A 5,903-nucleotide genomic window follows, 5' to 3' on the forward strand; every position below is an offset into this window, starting at 1 on the left:
CTGCCTTCAGGTCATTACTATGAAATTTATTATGAAATTACTCCTCTATTCTGCTTTCATATTGTTTTGCCGTCCTAATTTCATAAATTACTTCTTTTTTATTTCGAGAAACACAAGAAACTTGTGCGACAAAAAATGGACTAGACTCAGTGATCACCTTCCTAGCAACAAACTTTCACACTGCTCTATGTTCCCTACAGATAATATCCAACTAGGCCAGTGAGCGGTGATAGCTATCATGTCTTTGGGGTCATCAGGTGGGAACCTCCTTTCACCGGTGTTTCGTCTAGTTAGGCCCACAACACCTCCAGAAGGCTGGACCATGAATACTGGCGTCCCAGAGTCACCCCCTAATGCCAGCCATCACCACTCCTCACACAAAGACAACTATCTCAAACAGCACTACTATCACCTACTCTGACCTCTCACCAACTGCACCAGTGAAAGCGGGGTGGGGATACAGACCCTGGTTCGGGTAGGGGGGAGAAATAGAAGAGGTGGAGATAAAAGTAGGGATGGGATACAGACCCTGGTTCGGGTAGGGGGCATGAAAGTATAGAGCGTGCAGGAAGTGGAGGCAATACAAGCTACACTAGCACACTAGCAGATTCAGCAACTAAACTCACCTGAACAGCCAAAGCCAATACTCCAACAAAGGCCAATTCTCTTAGGCTAACCGCATGGTGTCGAAAAGGCACAAACACAAAGAACTATTTCAAGAAACACCACTGTCAACTACTCTAACTTCTCACCAATTGCACCAGTGAAAGCGGGGTGGGGATACAGACCCTGGTTCGGGTAGGGGGGAGAAATAGAAGAGGTGGAGATAAAAGTAGGGATGGGATACAGACCCTGGTTCGGGTAGGGGGCATGAGAGTATAGAGGGTGCAGGAGGTGGAGGCAGTACAAGCTACACTAGTAGATTCAGCAACTAACCTCATCTAAACAATCCTATATTCAAGTAAAATCAACTAACCAACACAGGCCAACTCACCTGGACTAACCGCGTGGTCCCAAAGAGGCTCAAACAGGCCACATCCCCACTTAAATACACTTCCCCTTCCTGGATTTCTTCCTCTGCTTCTCCCTAGAGTCTGTCAATCTTAAGAGCTCCCCCTGCTGGGCCCCCAGCTACTATTACCTCTTCTAACCCAAATCCACTGACTAGATCTTACTGCCTCATCTGACATTTCCTTCACTATTTTCCTCACCCTCTGGCCGCTTCCTCCTAACTCCCTCAACAAAGCAACAGCAGATCTTGCTACAAACCCTCTACATCCTACTTCCACTGGACAAATCCTAACCTTCCATCCTCGCTGCTCAGCATCCTTACCTAAATCTGCATACCTGAGCTTTTTCCTTTCATATGCTTCTTCAACTAAATCCTCCCACGGAACAGTCAGCTCTATGAAATATACTTTCTTTCTACTCCTAGACCACAAAACTATATCAGGCCTTAGCTTTGTGCAGGCTATTTCCTGGGGAACAACAAGCTTTCCTCCTAAATCTACCTGCATCTCCCAGTCACTAGCATCCTCTAAACTGCCTTGCTTCCTTATTATCTTATTAACTTTCCCTCCTTCCTGCACAAACTGTATTGCAACTCTCCTGCCTGCCTCCGTATATCTTCAATGCCTGCAGCTAAGCTTTTTAAAACCTGTTTATGTCGCCACGTATATCGGCCTTGTGAGAGACTAACCTTACAACCTGACAGGATGTGTTTTAAAGTTGCAGTACCTGAACACAACGAACATACCGGGTCTCCATTTGAGTTTTAGGTTCTGGGTAGTTGGCAAAACATCATATGTTGCCCCTATCAAAAATCTAATCCTACTTTCCTCCATACTCCACAGCTCTTTCCAACTAAGCTTTTTCTTCTCTACACCTTCCCAGTTCAACCACTGTCCCTGCTTAGCCTGAGCCACTGCCCTCGCACCTCTTAATATTTCCTCCTGTCTACGAACCTGCTCCACAACTAGCTTCCTCTTCTCTTTGGGACGTGCTCTACTCCACACCGGTTTTAATTTCTACCTTATCCTGATCATTACCATGGAGGAAACCATGATGTTTGCTGCGTAGCACTTCCATCACTGCTTTGTTTAACCACGGCTTGTTGTTTGGGAACACCTTCGTTTGTTTAGTTGGGGTGATTGAGTCTTTCAAATATCGATAGATGATATCACCTCAGTCCTCTCATCAAGATCAAAGAGTTGTTAAAAACAGTCCAGTCTGTGCACTCCAGTCCTCACTTCAGTTCCTCGACAGCACTCCTAGTCCACATCTCCAATTCTCTGGTTGCTACTTTGCTCCTTTTAAGGAGAGGCTTGTAGATTGGGATAAGGAGGATTGTATTGCGATCTGAGGAACCAAGGGAGGCCAAGGCTACAGACTTATAAGCACCTTTGACTGAAGGTTAGCTGTACAAAGAACATTGTATTATATTGGGTTGGCGGATGGTAAGCATGTTGCGTCATTTCCGGTCACTGGCGGTTGTGCTCTCTGCTGTGCTCTGTGTCATCTTGTGCGTTGTTTCCACTATTCTTCTGCTACTATTTCCTAATTCACTCGATTAATCCAACAGCAAATTATTTTCACACCAACACTAGGTTTAAAGGTCAATATCTCCCCTTTCTCCAAAGGTTATAACCGGTTCTGCTCCTCCGCTAATCAAACTACCCGATTAGCAATGTCCTCTAGCTCTCTGTCTCCACTCTCTGTTCCTCCTTCTCCTCCTCCTCTCCTCTCCTGTTCTGTGTGCCTCGTGTAGTTATTCTTCTGCCTCCTTTTATGATAGCATCTCTTGTCATAGATGTAGGATGATGGTAGTAATGGAGGCGACAATTAATGAGTTAGAATCCCGGCTCCACACTTTAGCTAGCCCAACTTATGCTAGTGTAGCTAGCCTCCCCCCTGCAGCCGGTGCGGGCCAACCTAGATGAGCTCATACGGTAGCCAAGATAGTTTCCTCCCCCCCAGTGGCTCCCGAGCAGCCGGGATCTAGTCAGGGCGGCTGGGTGACTGTCTGAGACAAGAGGCATAGTCGTAGGCAGCAGCCCCCAGTTCACCACCGACCAGTTCACGTTTCCAACAGGTTCTCCCCTCTCAGTGACACACCCGTTGAAAAGCCGACTCTAGTGATTGGTGATTCTATTCTGAGAAACGTGAAGTTAGCGACACCGGCGGCCATAGTGAAGTGTATCCTGGGGGCCAGAGCAGGCGACATCCAGTCTTATCTGAAACTGCTGGCTAAGGGTAAATGCAAATATGCTAATATTGTTATTCACGTCGGCAGTAACGACACCCGACTTTGCCAGTCGGAAGTCACAAAAATTAATGTGGAATCGGTGTGTACTTTTGCTAAAACGATATTGGACACTGTAGTTTTCTCCGGCCCCCTCCCCAATTGGACCAGTGATGACATGTACAGCCGCATGTCATCATTTAACTGCTGGCTGTTGAGGTGGTGTCCCGAAAACAACGTGGGCTACATAGACAACTGGAAGTCTTTATGGGGGAGACCTGGTCTAATTAGGAGAGATGGTGTCCATCCCACCGTGGACAGGGCCGCTCTCATTTCTAGAAATATGGCCAATTTTATTAGAAATCCAAAACCCTGACAATCCCGAGTCGAGACCAGGAGGCTGAGCTGCAGTTTAACACGCTCCTCTGCGCCTCAGTCAGAGCGGTCACCTGCCGAGAATAGAATCAAGAGCAGCTTCTTGCAACCATCCAATAGCAGTTTGGTGATGAACAATGCCTTTTCCAGCATGATGGAGCACCTTGCCATAAAGCAAAAGTAATAACTAAATGGCTCCGGGAATAAAACATAAAGATTTTGGGTCCATGGACAGGAAAATCCCCAGATCTTAATCCCATTGAGAATTTGTGGTCAATCCTCAAGACAACAAACAAACAAAAACCCACAAATTCTGACAAAGTCCAAGCATTGATTATGCAAGAATGGACCGCCATCAGTCAGGATTTGGCCCAGACATTGACTGACAGCATGCCAGGGAGAATTGCAGAGGTCTTTTTCAGAGTGCTAATAACCACTTGGTTGGTAGAGAACAGTATAGGTTTAAGTGGAAGACTGCTACATAACAAAGCTTTTAAGGATGAGGAGTGACAAGAGCTAGCTTCCATCTGGATCCAGTCACTATCTGTATCTGAGATTCAGAGTGCAACTTTGTGCAAGTTAGCTGCCCAATAATACATTGAAAATTGGGTAAACTGAGCACTCCCGGTGATCTTCTGCTATGGAGAACAGTTTTGCGGATTCTTGGATCCTTACCTCCCCATGTAAAATTTAAAATCATTGAATCCAATTAAAAAAATGTTTAGGCAACAACATGGGTATACATTGAAATAAGTATAAGTATTTTGGAAGCACATGAATTTTACTGGATTGTATTCTGCCTATAAAGTAGACTGGTAGACTGCTCCATCTTTGTTGATCTGACTTTACTTTGATTGAAAGAGATGTAAAATTATCCTCCAGAAGAGAATGAATGGAGCTACTGATAAAAACTCCTAAGCCATTAAGCCTAGTAGTGGATAATTTGAACGGTATACTAGACTAGTATTTCATGTGCTAACTGATTAATAGGAAAACATTCACTTTTCTGAATATTTAATTTGTACCCAGATATGACGCCAAAGGATTTGAGACTGGTTAATATATATGGGATTGAGACTGTTGGGCTGGAGACATAAAGGAGCAGGTCGTCCGCATATAAGGATACCTTGTGCTTGCTTCCTCCTCTATTTATACCAAAATAGAGTTATTGGTCTTCTCAATTGCATACTGTTGAAGAACAATTGCATCCTCCTGTAATATCTCTGGTAAAATAAACTACATCTCTCTTTTGGCTGAGTGGTGATGTAGAATCTCAGCTTTGGTAGTTTGACAGTGACATATATGGTGCCAATTGAAACATCATAAAAAAAAATGCGTTTTGTTTAAAGTCCCATACATCAAATGTACTCTGATTCATGGCCTTTACTTGAAACACCTTTTGGGGAAAAAAACGACTTCCCCTCTTTGAGGATCTCATTAAATCCAGCATTGATGTCCAAAACAACCTTTCTAGTGCCCCCTCCATGTTTGGTGGTCTACATTGCAAAGGAAAACCATCATAAGGGTTAAGAAATATCATGGGTACTGCTTTCACACACTCTAGTATGCTGCCATGGAATACAAAACTAAAATTGAGAGGAGTATCTGTATGAACGCTACAGTATCATTTATCTCAAAAACATTCTCTGGCCATACATCACCAACCTCGCACACTGTGGACGTGCGCTCACATCACAGCTAGTTTTATGCATGGCGCTATTCCTTTTTTTTTTTTTTTTTTTTTTCCCAACGGTAATTTTCTTTACCACATCGGTAATGCAGAGCACTTTAAAAAGGGAACAGTGTGTAGAGGTGTGAGAAAAGTAACTCTCACCTGTAAGAAAGATCAAAGGAATTCCACAAGATTGCAGGTGAGTGATTTGGAAATCATATATTCCACTAGTTTAAATGAAATACATTTTGCTGATCTCCTTGTGGCAGCAGACAGTGTTTCTTCTTCATCATCAACATCTTCCTCCTGTGATGCAGGAAAAGATACTGTTTCAGAATACTTCGAACAGCCATCTGAGGCAAGATCTGAGTCTGGAATACTTACAGCTGCCGGGTGTTCAATTGCTTCAGTTGGAGGCTGAGCGAGGCAGATGACACCTTCCACAACTGTTGGGGTGGTGGATATTTTATATATAAGAAGTGTTATATGTTATAAGTTTTTTAGTTTTATAAGTGTATACTTACATCTGATGTAGGCTCTTGTGTCCTGGGGGGTGACAGGCTCAGATGAGCTCCCCCCGGGATGCCCTCAGCCACCGGTCGTTCCAGCTCCTCA

General features: G+C 44.2%; 1 pseudogene; it reads left to right on the forward strand.

The window, feature by feature from the left end:
• The first annotated feature begins 2,746 nt into the window (after positions 1 to 2,746).
• LOC115059329 (uncharacterized) lies at positions 2,747 to 3,617 on the forward strand (annotated as a pseudogene).
• The last annotated feature ends 2,286 nt before the right edge of the window (positions 3,618 to 5,903 follow it).

The sequence above is a fragment of the Echeneis naucrates genome, chromosome 18 (assembly GCF_900963305.1).
Source record: "Echeneis naucrates chromosome 18, fEcheNa1.1, whole genome shotgun sequence".
Classification (NCBI taxonomy): domain Eukaryota; kingdom Metazoa; phylum Chordata; class Actinopteri; order Carangiformes; family Echeneidae; genus Echeneis; species Echeneis naucrates.